Source organism: Bufo bufo, chromosome 3 (genome assembly GCF_905171765.1).
Source record: "Bufo bufo chromosome 3, aBufBuf1.1, whole genome shotgun sequence".
NCBI classification, from domain to species: domain Eukaryota; kingdom Metazoa; phylum Chordata; class Amphibia; order Anura; family Bufonidae; genus Bufo; species Bufo bufo.
The window spans coordinates 13,439,055-13,452,753 of NC_053391.1; the positions used below are offsets into that span (position 1 = coordinate 13,439,055).

General features: G+C 50.4%; 1 long non-coding RNA gene across 1 annotated transcript; it reads right to left on the reverse strand.

Annotated features, from left to right (window-relative positions):
* Window positions 1–1,593: 1,593 nt before the first annotated feature.
* LOC120993171 lies at window positions 1,594–11,695 on the reverse strand. The gene is made up of 3 exons (XR_005777150.1): window positions 11,605–11,695; window positions 6,307–6,308; window positions 1,594–1,604 (listed from the first exon to the last, which is right to left on the reverse strand). It is a non-coding gene; the product is annotated as an uncharacterized LOC120993171 (long non-coding RNA).
* Between the last annotated feature and the right edge of the window lie 2,004 nt (window positions 11,696–13,699).

Sequence of the window (13,699 nt, forward strand, 5' to 3'; positions counted from 1 at the left end):
CATCTCTATTTAACCAAATCTGTACTGTTTTAGCTGGTCAAGTTATTTGTAGTGACCGTAAAAGCACACTTTTTTTTCTGGGTTGAAAAACCATTCCCAAATTTGCCATTCTCAAAATAACTAGTTTCTGGTATTTGAGGCCTACTTGAAATCTATCCCAAAAAGAATATCTTACATTGAAGGTACTGATAGTGTCATTCAGAAAAATCTAAGACACACGCTAGCATGCTGATAGAAGTCTGATTCTGTGATTAAACCTATACCTGTCACACAGCGCAAAAAAAAACAGGCCTCACATCTCTATTCAATGGTCTGCCGGGTGTTCACTCAAAGGTCATGGAAGTCACGCCTGCGGCCACCCCGTTCTCCGAGGGATATGTCCTGAAATCCAGCTGAAAGCTGCAGAACATCAGTCGGAGGTCTCTCCACTACTGGCGGGCCTCTCTGGCGCCCTCTTTTCACAAGCAAAGGCTCGGCTGGTGGCTGCTGGGGTCTTTCAATGCGTTTAGGTTCTTGAGCCTCTTGCTCCTGTCCAGGCTGTCCTTGGCTGGGCTGCCCCCTGGCACGTGCTCTTCCGCGGGCTCTGGCTCGTCCACTCATCTTCTATTCCTGAGAGGATATAAACCGCTAATAAGGTCAATCTGCCGCCTAGCAGCTCCGCCGTGGCACAATCACCTCAGAACTCGCACACTGGTGACTTTAGGTATCTTCACTGGTCACTTTGAGCAGAATGATGACATCCGAGTCACGGCACCAAATGTAACCCTCTTTTCCTTGCACCATCTGCGACACCTCCAGCTTTCACACTCACTCGGTCACCAGCTCCTCCAGGCATAAACTCTAAGTGGACTCTAAGGGACGACACTCAGGTCTTCTGTTGTTTAAAGCTTTATTGAGGTGGAGTGCACTTGGCTGGAGGCTGTAATACAACAGGGAAACACTGCCACTATGTGTTATACAGCCAGGTCACCAGCCCACCTCCTTCACAGTAAATGTCTGCACTCTAAATATATTATAAAACAGTGATCGTATAGTGGATTTTACATTGAACAAGTATATGAAGATAACAGCAACATACCTGTAATACAACATGGAAACACTGCCACTATGTGGTATACAGCCAGGTCACCAGCCCACCTATATCATAAAAGGCAGTCATTATATTACATTCCCACATACATGTTACAGGATATAACAAAGCATACAGAAAAATGAACAAGAGAAAATCATTTACAAAGATATTGCAGCAGGGTGACCTGGAATACAGCATGTCTTGCAGCCATTTTAGGAAGAACACATGGCTCTCTAACTGTACATCATCTACTCAGCCTAGCATGTGCTGCAGGGTTTAAAGGCTGCTAAAAAAACATACAGTCACAGTGGGCAAAATCAGAACACCCGCCGCCAAGAGACTCCGCCTGCTACTGACCGCCGCCATCTGGGACCGAGCACCCCAAAGGCAGCTTCAAGGAGTTCCCTGGCATGGCACTTCTTCAAACAATGTGCTGACGACAAGACCCGAGTGGTTTGCACGCTGTGCCATCAGAGCCTGAAGCGAGGCATTAACTCTTCTGCTGCTGCTGCCGCCGCCTCGGACTCTTCCTCTGCCTCTGGGGGAACGTTGGCACCTGCCGCCCAGCAAACATGGGATGTACCACCAACACCACCACCTGCGTCACCAAGCATCTCAACCATGTCACACGGCAGCGTTCAGCTCTCCATCTCACAAACATTTGAGAGAAAGCGTAAATTCCCACCTAGCCACCCTCGATCCCGGGCCCTGAATGCCAGCATTTCTAAACTACTGGCCTATGAAATGCTGTCATTTAGGCTGGTGGACACACACAGCTTCAAACAGCTCATGTCGCTTGCTGTCCCACAGTATGTTGTTCCCAGCCGGCACTACTTCTCCAAGAGAGCCGTGCCTTCCCTGCACAACCAAGTGTCCGATAAAATCAAGTGTGCACTGCGCAACGCCATCTGTGGCAAGGTCCACCTAACCACAGATACGTGGACCAGTAAGCACGGCCAGGGACGCTATATCTCCCTAACTGCACACTGGGTAAATGTAGTGGCGGCTGGGCCCCAGGCGGAGAGCTGTTTGGCGCACATTCTTCCGCCGCCAAGGATTGCAGGGCAACATTCTTTGCCTCCTGTCTTCTCCTCCTCCTACTCAGCTTCCTCCTCCTCTTCTTCCACCTGCTCATCCAGTCAGCCACACACCTTCACCAACAACTTCAGCACAGCACGGGGTAAACGTCAGCAGGCCATTCTGAAACTCATATATTTGGGGGACAGGCCCCACACCGCACAGGAGTTGTGGCGGGGTATAGAACAACAGACCGATGAGTGGTTGCTGCCGGTGAGCCTCAAGCCCGGCCTGGTGGTGTGCGATAATGGGCGAAATCTCGTTGCAGCTCTGGGACTAGCCGGTTTGACGCACATCCCTTGCCTGGCGCATGTGCTGAATTTGGTGGTGCAGAAGTTCATTCGCAACTACCCCGACATGTCAGAGCTGCTGCATAAAGTGCGGGCCGTCTGATCCCTCTTCCGGCGTTCACACCCTGCCGCCGCTCGACTGTCTGCGCTACAGCGTAACTTCGGCCTTCCCGCTCACCGCCACATATGCGACGTACCCACCAGGTGGAACTCCACCTTGCATATGCTGGACAGACTGTGCGAGCAGCAGCAGGCCATAGTGGAGTTTCAGCTGCAGCACGCACGGGTCAGTCGCACTGCGGATCAGACACACTTCACCACCAATGACTGGGCCTCCATGCGAGACCTGTGTGCCCTGTTGCGCTGTTTCGAGTACTCCACCAACATGGCCAGTGGCGATGACGCCGTTATCAGCGTTACAATACCACTTCTATGTCTCCTTAAGAAAACACTTAGGCTCAATTCACACCTGAGCGTTTTACAGCGCGTTCCTACGCGCTGTAAAACGCTCAACAAGGAGAAACCAATGCTTCCCTATGGGAATGGTTCTCACCTGGGCGTTTTACAGCGCGTACGATCGCGCTGTAAAACGCCCGACGCTCACACAAGTTCTGTAGCGTTTTTTTGGGCGCTTGTCGCGCGTTCCCGTACTATAGACTTTCGGGAACGCGCGACACTGTGTGCACGCTTGTCTCTGTATGCGCGCTTGTAAACGTCCGTACAATCGCGCATACAGAGCGCTCCTTTCAGAACGCTCAGGTGTGAATTGAGCCTTAGGGCGATGATGGAAGAGGAGGTGGCCCAGGAGGAAGAGGAGGAAGAGGGGTCATTTTTAGCACTTTCAGGCCAGTCTCTTCAAAGTGACTCAGAGGGAGGTTTTTTGCAACACCAGAGGCCAGGTACAAATGTGGCCAGACAGGGCCCACTACTGGAGGACGAGTAGGAGGTGGAGGAGGATGAGGATGAAGCATGTTCACAGCGGGGTGGCACCCAAAGCAGCTCGGGCCCATCACTGGTGCGTGGCTGGGGGGAAACACAGGACGATGACGATACGCCTCCCACAGAGGACAGCTTGTCCTTACCTCTAAGCAGCCTGGCACACATGAGCGACTACATGCTGCAGTGCCTGCGCAACGACAGCAGAGTTGCCCACATTTTAACGTGTGCGGACTACAAGCGCACGTTGGTAGACGCGCTACTGAGAGCATTCCCAAATGTCACAGGGGAACCAGTGGAAGCCCAAGGCGAAGGCAGAGGAGGAGCAAGAGGTCGCCAACGCAGCTGTGTCACGGCCAGCTCCTCTGAGGGCAGGGTTAGCATGGCAGAGATGTGGAAAAGTTTTGTCACCACGCCACAGCTAACTGCACCACCACCTGATGCGGAACGTATTAGCAGGAGGCAACATTTCACTAACATGGTGGAACAGTACCTGTGCACACCCCTCCACGTACTGACTGATGGTTCGGCCCCATTCAACTTCTGGGTCTCCAAATTGTCCACGTGGCCAGAGCTAGCCTTTTATGCCTTGGAGGTGCTGGCCTGCCCGGCCTGTCTACAGCCAATGTGGACAAGCTGACGTTCATAAAAATGAACCAGGCATGGATCCCACAGGACCTGTCCATCCCTTGTGCAGATTAGATATTAACTACCTCCCCTTAACAATATATTATTCTACTCCAGGGCACTTCCTCATTCAATACTATTTTTAATTTCATTTTACCATTATATTGCGGGGCAACCCAAAGTTGAATGAACCTCTCCTCTGTCTGGGTGCCGGGGCCTAAATGTGTGACAGTGGCCTGTTCCAGTGGTGGGTGACGTGAAGCCTGATTCTCTGCTATGACATGAAGACAGATTCTGCGCTGACATAAGGCCAGATTCTCTGTTACGGGACCTCTCTCCTCTGTCTGGGTGTCGGGGCCTAAATGTGTGACAGTGGCCTGTTCCAGTGGTGGGTGACGTGAAGCCTGATTCTCTGCTATGACATGAAGACAGATTCTGCGTTGACATAAGGCCAGATTCTCTGTTACGGGACTGCTCTCCTCTGTCTGGGTGCCGGGGCCTAAATGTGTGACAGTGGCCTGTTCCAGTGGTGGGTGACGTGAAGCCTGATTCTCTGCTATGACATGAATACAGATTCTGCGCTGACATAAGGCCAGATTCTCTGTTACGGGACCTCTCTCCTCTGTCTGGGTGCCGGGGCCTAAATATGAGACAGTGGCTTGTTCCAGTGGTGGGTGACGTGAAGCCTGATTCTCTGCTATGACATGAAGACAGATTCTGTGCTGACATAAGGCCAGATTCTCTGTTACGGGACCTCTCTCCTCTGCCTGGGTGCCTGGGCCTAAATGTGTGACAGTGGCCTGTTCCAGTGGTGGGTGACGTGAAGCCTGATTCTCTGCTATGACATGAATACAGATTCTGCGCTGACATAAGGCCAGATTCTCTGTTACGGGACCTCTCTCCTCTGCCTGGGTGCCTGGGCCTAAATGTGTGACAGTGGCCTGTTCCAGTGGTGGGTGACGTGAAGCCTGATTCTCTGCTATGACATGAAGACAGATTCTGCGCTGACATAAGGCCAGATTTTCTGTTACGGGACCTCTCTCCTCTGCCTGGGTGCCTGGGCCTAAATGTTTGACAGTGGCCTGTTCCAGTGGTGGGTGACGTGAAGCCTGATTCTCTGCTATGACATAAATACAGATTCTGCGCTGACATAAGGCCAGATTCTCTGTTACGGGACCTCTCTCCTCTGCCTGGGTGCCTGGGCCTAAATGTGTGACAGTGGCCTGTTCCAGTGGTGGGTGACGTGAAGCCTGATTCTCTGCTATGACATGAAGACAGATTCTGCACTGACATAAGGCCAGATTCTCTGTTACGGGACCTCTCTCCTCTGCCTGGGTGCCTGGGCCTAAATGTGTGACAGTGGCCTGTTCCAGTGGTTGGTGACGTGAAGCCTGATTCTCTGCTATGACATGAATACAGATTCTGCGCTGACATAAGGCCAGATTCTCTGTTACGGGACCGCTCTCCTCTGTCTGGGTGCCGGGGCCTAAATGTGTAACAGTGGCCTGTTCCAGTGGTGGGTGACGTGAAGCCTGATTCTCTGCTATGACATGAAGACAGATTCTGCGCTGACATAAGGCCAGATTCTCTGTTACGGGACCTCTCTCCTCTGCCTGGGTGCCTGGGCCTAAATGTGTGACAGTGGCCTGTTCCAGTGGTGGGTGACGTGAAGCCTGATTCTCTGCTATAACATGAAGACAGATTCTGCGCTGACATAATGCCAGATTCTCTGTTACGGGACCGCTCTCCTCTGTCTGGGTGACGGGGCCTAAATGTGTGACAGTGGCCTGTTCCAGTGGTGGGTGACGTGAAGCCTGATTCTCTGCTATGACATGAATACAGATTCTGCGCTGACATAAGGCCAGATTCTCTGTTACGGGACCTCTCTCCTCTGCCTGGGTGCCTGGGCCTAAATGTGTGACAGTGGCCTGTTCCAGTGGTGGGTGACGTGAAGCCTGATTCTCTGCTATGACATGAAGACAGATTCTGCGCTGACATAAGGCCAGATTCTCTGTTACGGGACCGCTCTCCTCTGTCTGGGTGCCGGGGCCTAAATGTGTGACAGTGGCCTGTTCCAGTGGTGGGTAACGTGAAGCTTGATTCTCTGCTATGACATGAAGACAGATTCTGCGCTGACATAAGGCCAGATTCTCTGTTACGGGACCTCTCTCCTCTGCCTGGGTGCCTGGGCCTAAATGTTTGACAGTGGCCTGTTCCAGTGGTGGGTGAGAGAAGCCTGATTCTCTGCTATGACATGAAGACAGATTCTGCGCTGACATAAGGTCAGATTCTCTGTTACGGGACCGCTCTCCTCTGTCTGGGTGCCGGGGCCTAAATGTGTGACAGTGGCCTGTTCCAGTGGTGGGTGACGTGAAGCCTGATTTTATCACAAGACACGGAGGCTTCGTATTGCTTTAACTTCCTTTACTGTTACCATAGCAGCAAAGAATGAATATGTCAATCAAACTAAAAAAACATAGTAACCAAACTCCTCCCCACTATCCCAGCATATAATGACTCCACGCTCTGGGATCATCCTCTTTCTTTGCTGCTACCATGGCAGATAAGTACTTCAAATGATAATGCTTAATTTTGTCTTGATGTTTTAGATTGCTTGATCTTTAAGGTATTAGGAATTTTATTCGCAGGCCCTCACTGTTTTACTATTTATTGCTGTCTCCAGCTTTTCCTGGATTTTGGGCTTGCTGGTTCCCTCCGGTTCCGTTCATCTCAGCTTATCCTTGCTGACCCAGCTTCTATTTCCTCCCTTCCCTACTCTCTATGTTTAGCGCGTCCACCTCTCCCGAAGTCTCGCGATCCACGAGACTTCGGGCGCTTCTGATGCCGCTCCGTAGGCCGCTCGTTCCCTGACGTCATGTCACTGAGATCTTGCGGGATCTCGGCGTCTTGCATCGGATCCTTGCGCGCCCACACCGCACTCCTTCTGGGTCCCTCTGTGCTGGTTTTTATCGGTGAGTGCTCACCTACGGCCCCTATTATCACCCCTCTTCTCTGGCAACCCCTCATTATGTGTTTCTCTCTCCTTTCAGGTCTCTTGTTGTAGTTTTTCCTGGTGGTCTGGGGTGAATTACTCCTGCCATCACTCATGTCTCGCCACAGTGCCTCTTATACCCCTAGACAGGGTGCCCCAGTTACCCCTCCTATGCCCTCTACGCTAAATAGCCGCAGGAATGACACCTCTCAGGAGGATCAAAACGCTGCGCTGCAGCAATCTATATCTACTGCGATCATGGCTGCCATGGGCTCTATGTCCTCAGCACTCTCGCAGTCTATATCCCAGGCCCTGTGTTCACAGTCAGTCTCTGACCTCCCAGGCCCTGTGTTCACAGTCAGTCTCATCAGCCTCCAGAACCTCTATGACCGATGGTAATCCATCAAATGAACACGCGGTTGTCCCGCGGAAAAGAGCCTGCACGCGACAGGCAGAACGTTCTCGCGCATGGAAAACGGCCAGGACTCTTCCTGAGCCAATGTCTGATTCAGATAAGGAATCAATTGAGGAGGCATTGAACGAGTCACACTATGACTCAGTAGACGAACTCGAAGATGTGGCGGTTGACCCTCTAGAGTTTATGCCCGATCCTACACCACCCACACAGGCGGCTACTAGACAAGAGGGCCAGTCCTCACTAGATGATACTCTGGTTGACTCTCTGGGCAACTTTCTATTTAACCCCGACGAGCTTCACCACCCTCGCTCCGCAGAATGGCTCCCTGCCACTCACGTAGCCTAATATTTGGAAGCAAAAATCCGTACTCCTTTAAGTAAGGAATCTCGCAACAAGTTGCGAGCGGAATGCCCTCGCCCTATTATTCCTAATAAGGTGTGTGAGACACCTACGGTGGACCCGAAGATGGTTCAATTCCTGACCAAAACAAGGTTCAACCCAAAGAAAGGGCTAGATTCAGCCCTACGGGCTGTTCAGGATAAGCTCCTGGACATCACGGGTCCCCTAGCCAGGATCTTCGATATGGCGGAATCCGCCAAAACAGAGGGTAGAGCTGTCGACCCCATCGAATTGGGGGGATGGATTCAGAGGGCCATATGCATTGCTGGCAATGTTAATACCTCTTTGGCCATAGAAAGGCGGAAAGCCATTTTGATGAAGGTGGAGCCAAAACTCTCCAACCTGGCCTTATCTGAGGCGGGCAAGAATGCCCAGGGCCTTCTCTTTGGAGACTCCTTCATAAAGTAGTTAGGTAGATATGTCGAAGCATTCACGGCCCTAGACAAAGCTCAGACATCTATGAAGAGGGTATTTAACACCCGTTTTTCCAATAGGGCCGGCAGTTTTAGGGGCCGTCTGTCCGGCCGGTCCGATTTTCATTCCCGAGGCACGGGAAGAGGCTCCTTCAGCTATAGATCCCCACTCCAGGATCCCAGGCACCAACCTTCCTTTTTCTCCTCCCGGGGCGCTACAGGACGTTTCAGAGGTTTCCGTGGAGCTCCCTCCTACCGACGACCAACTGGTAAGTCCTCATCCAGTTCTAACATTGTATTCTTCAACAGATTGTGTAGGGGGCAGACTCCGTCTCTTTTTCAATGCTTGGTCCGAGATCATCTCAGACCGATGGGTACTGGACACCATAAAGGGTTTCAACATAGAATTGGTAACCTCCCCAAATCTTCTTCCCACCCCCCATCCTATTCACTTGTCCGAATCGCTTCAACACCAATTACACAGGGAACTAGTAGACTTAGTCCACAAGCAAGCGATAGAACGTGCCACCCCTCACACCACTGGTGTGATCAGCAATATGTTTCTGGTACAGAAAAAGGGTGGTCAGATGCGCCCGGTTATCAATTTGAAATCCCTCAACTCGCTAGTACAATACCGCCATTTCAAAATGGAAGGCATCCATCTTTTAAGGGACATGCTCCTCCCGGGCGATTGGATGGTCAAACTCGACCTCAAGGATGCGTATCTCACGGTCCCGGTGGCCCCCTCCTCCAGGGACCTACTACATTTCCTTTGGGGAGACCAAATCTGGCGTTTCACCTGCCTGCCGTTCGGCCTATCGTCCGCCCCTTGGTGCTTCACCAAGGTAATGAAAGCAGTGGTAGCCTGGCTACGCAGCAGAGGGGTACGCATGTTAATTTATCTGGACGATATCCTTATCATGGCACGAAATCCGTCCCTCCTCCACAAACATATCTCCATGGCCACCAATCTCCTCTCAGGGTTGGGTTTCATCATAAACCAGGAGAAGTCTTGTCTCACTCCATCAACGTCTATGGAGTTTCTGGGTTTCCAAATAGATTCCACTTCCATGACCCTTCATCTCCCTCTGTCCAAGGTCTGGTCTATTCGCAAAGAATTGCGACATGCGCTACTACTACCTCAATTGTCACTGCGACACCTGGCACGTCTAATAGGACTTTTAGCGGCATCTATCCAAGCCATTTTTCCGGCACCCCTGCACTACCGGGCCCTTCAGAGGCTCAAGATTGCCCACCTCCGGTCTGGGGCCACGTACTCGGACATGATCACTCTGGACTCAGAGACGAGGGACGAGCTACGGTGGTGGATCCAGAACCTATCGGTCTGGAATGGCAAGGCCTTGTTCGGTCCGGTTCCGGACTTGATCATAGAGTCGGACACCAGCTTGCGCGGTTGGGGAGCCCACTGCAATGGGGTGTCCACCGGGGGTCCCTGGTCCCCCGAGGAGTCTCGTCTCCATATCAACGGCCTGGAGCTGCTGGCAGGGTCTCTGGCTATTCGCAGTTTCGCCAATGGCACGCTCACTACCTGTATCAGATTGCGGATGGACAACGTGTCCGCGGTCCGATACGTCAACGGGATGGGCGGAACTCGTTCCTCAGTCCTCACCTACCTGGCTCAGGACTTCTGGGAATTCTGCCTCACCAAGGGTATTGTAGTGATAGCCGAGCATCTTCCTGGTCTCCACAATACGTTGGCAGACTGGAATTCACGTTACTTCACGGATTCCAGCGATTGGAAGTTAGACGAGGAGGTGTTCCTAGCTATATCATCTCGCTGGGGTTTTCCTTCGGTGGATCTATTTGCCAATCGTTTGAACGCCCAGATATCCAGGTTCTTCAGCTGGAGACCGGATCCTCTGGCAACAGCAGTGGACGCATTCCTGCAACAGTGGAAGGGAGCGTTGATGTATGCCTTCCCCCCGTTTGCGTTGAGCCCTCGGGTTCTCCTTCAAGTTCAACACCAGGCGGCGGAGTTGATCCTAATTCTACCTTTGTGGCGATCTCTACCTTGGTTCCCTCTGGTTCTGGACCTGTTGGTGCAACCTCCTCTCCTCCTTCCGGATCTCCCCTTCCTGCTGCGAGATCCATCGGGGGACTCCCACCCCCTTATTCGAGCAGGTTTACTTCGCCTTCTCGCTTGCAGGATCTCGGGTGTTCCGGCTCGCTGTCTTGAGTTTCGAACACAACTGTTTTCTTATTGGAGAACGCTTGGGCTCCCGGTACCAGACGGGCTTATCGAGCTGCCTGGGACGCTTGGGCTCGTTGGTGCGGAGAACGCGATCTGGATCCCCTTCGAGCCCCTGTAGTTTCAGTCTTGTCATTCTTGTCTTCCTTGTATGATTCCGGTAAGGCTTATCGTACGATAAACCTCTACAGATCTGCGATATCCTCTAGACACGAGGGTTTTGAGGGTTGTCCTGCGGGTCAGCATCCTCTGGTGTGTCGCTTGTTAGAAGGCTCTCGCCTGGCTCGACCTCCCAGACCTCGGTTCTCTACAACTTGGGACGTGGGTTTAGTTTTGAACTTCTTATCCTCATGGTCTTCTAATGACCAGTTGTCCCTTCGCCAGCTTTCAGCGAAGTTAGTTACATTGTTATGTCTCATCTCTTGTAAGAGCGTGTCTGATGTCCGGGCCCTGGACTACGATGCGCGGTCTTTTACCCCAGATGGGGTTCTATTTAACATTTCCAGACGTACCAAGACGGGCATTCGTTCAGTCTCTTATCCTGCGTTCCGGCAGTCCCCACAAATTTGTCCGGTTGCATGCTTACAGGAGTATGAATCTCGTACTGCTTCTTTACGTACTCCTACTTTTCCTAACCTGTTTATCTCTTTTAGGAGACCCTATGCTCCCGTTTCCAGTGTGACCCTGTCGCGCTGGGTTAAAGAAATCATGAGTCAGGCAGGTATTGACACCAATATCTTCACGGCTCATTCTGTCCGGAGTGCCTCTGCTACCTCCATGTCGACCTCAGGGGCCCGTCTGGAGGACGTTATGCGCTTGGCAGACTGGTCTAGGGTCTCCACTTTTCGTGAATTTTATTTTCGTCCCGCTACACATGCTTTTGATGCTGTCATTTCTCAGCTTTAAACTAGCAATACGAAGCCTCCGTGTCTTGTGATAAAATTTCATGATTTTCCTATTTTATGACGTAAAGTCATGATTTTATTAAAAAAACGGAGGCGAGTATTGCCCTCCCTTCCCACCCCTTCTTGGGTGTCTTGAATGTGGATTTATTTATTTTTTCCATTGCTTGTTTTGACATTTTTTCTGTATTGTTTATTTCTGATTTGACATTTATATTTGTTTTTTTCATTCCATTGCCGAGTGAGTCTATCTCGATTTTTCACCCTACAGGCTGAGACGTCATTTTCTCTACAGTTCCGGTTCAGAGTACGGGGTTGATTCCGTTACACCGTCGAAGACCGTTGCTCCTTCTGTTGAAGAGTTTGGTTTGAAGGTTCAAGTTGTCGGTTGCGGTCCGGGATATTCGTTTTCCGGAAGAGTTCTGCAGTTGGAGTAGCTGCTCAAAGAAAGAGGATGATCCCAGAGCGTGGAGTCATTATATGCTGGGATAGTGGGGAGGAGTTTGGTTACTATGGTTTTTTAGTTTGATTGACATATTCATTCTTTGCTGCTATGGTAACAGTAAAGGAAGTTAAAGCAATACTCGCCTCCGTGTCTTTAATAAAATCATGACTTTACGTCATAAAATAGGAAAATCATAAAATTTTCTGCTATGACATGAAGACAGATTCTGTGCTGACATCAGGCCAGATTCTCTGTTACGGGACCGCTCTCCTCTGCCTGGGTGCCAGGGCCTAAATGTGTGACAGTGGCCTGTTCCAGTGGTGGGTGACGTGAAGCCTGATTCTCTGCTATGACATGAAGACTGATTCTGCGCTGACATGAAGCCAGATTCTCTGCTATGGCATGAAGAGACTGATTCTCTGCTGACATGAAGCCAGATTCTTTGCTATGGCATGAAGAGACTGATTCTCTGCTGACGTGAAGCCAGATTCTCTGCTATGGGACCTCTGTCCAATTGATATTGGTTCATTTTTATTTTTTTTATTTTTATTTTAATTCATTTCCCTATCCACATTTGTTTGCAGGGGATTTACCTACATGTTGCTGCCTTTTGCAGCCCTCTAGCTCTTTCCTGGGCTGTTTTACAGCCTTTTTAGTGCCCAAAAGTTCGGGTCCCCATTGACTTCAATGGGGTTCGGGTTCGGGACGAAGTTCGGATCGGGTTCGGATCCCGAACCCGAACATTTCCGGGAAGTTCGGCCGAACTTCTCGAACCCGAACATCCAGGTGTTCGCTCAACTCTAGGGCCCCTAAAATGCCAGGGCAGTATAACTACCCCACAAGTGACCCCATTTTGGAAAGAAGACACCCCTAGGTATTTTGTGATAGGCATAGTGAGTTCATGAAATTTTTTATTTTTTGTCACAAGTTAGTGGAATATGAGACTTTGTAAGGAAAAAATAAATAAAAAAAATCATTATTTTCCGCTAACTTGTGACAAAAAATAAAAAGGTCTATGAACTCACTATGCCCATCAGCGAATACCTTGGGGTGTCTACTTTCCGAAATGGGGTGATTTGTGGGGTGTTTTTACTGTCTGGACATTGTAGAACCTCAGGAAACATGACAGGTGCTCAGAAAGTCAGAGCTGCTTCAAAAAGCGGAAATTCACATTTTTGAATTTTACAACTGAAAGTGAAAAATGTCATTTTTTTGCAAAAATTTGAGTAAATTTCGATTAATAACAAAAAAAGTAAAAATGTCAGCAGCAATGAAATACCACCAAATGAAAGCTCTATTAGTGAGAAGAAAAGGAGGTAAAATTCATTTGGGTGGTAAGTTGCAAGACCGAGAAATAAACCATGAAAGTAGTGTAGTGCAGAATTGTAAAAAGTGGTCTGGTCATTAAGGGTGTTTAAGCTAGGGGGGCTGAGGTGGTTAAAGCCTGCCTGTGAGACCCAACCTAAGGGCTAGATCTCACAGGCTTCCATAGAAGGCAAGCTCCGATGACTATGGAAGGGCCCCATACACTGCCATCGGGTCCCTGCCACTGCAGCACGGGGACCCGATGGGGAAGCAGAGGGCACCCATATCCTCCGCTAACCCTTTGCATGCCGCGTTCAGCTTTGACCGCGGCATACAAGTGGTTAACATGCCGGTATCCGTGTTTTCACCGATGCCGGCGTATGCAGCAGGGGCCCGGACCCAGCTCCTGCACCCGCCCAAAAATACATCCTATACAAGATAGTATGTGTGGATCTAAAAAGCTATATGAAATAAACATTAATAAGGAAGGCGCACTACTGTGGATGCAAACAAACAAGTCTGACTAAACCCTCAAACTGGTGTTAAAATTTAGAACTTAGCCAATATATCCTTATATGAAGGACATATCTGAGCCCGAGCACCACGTCAAGGTA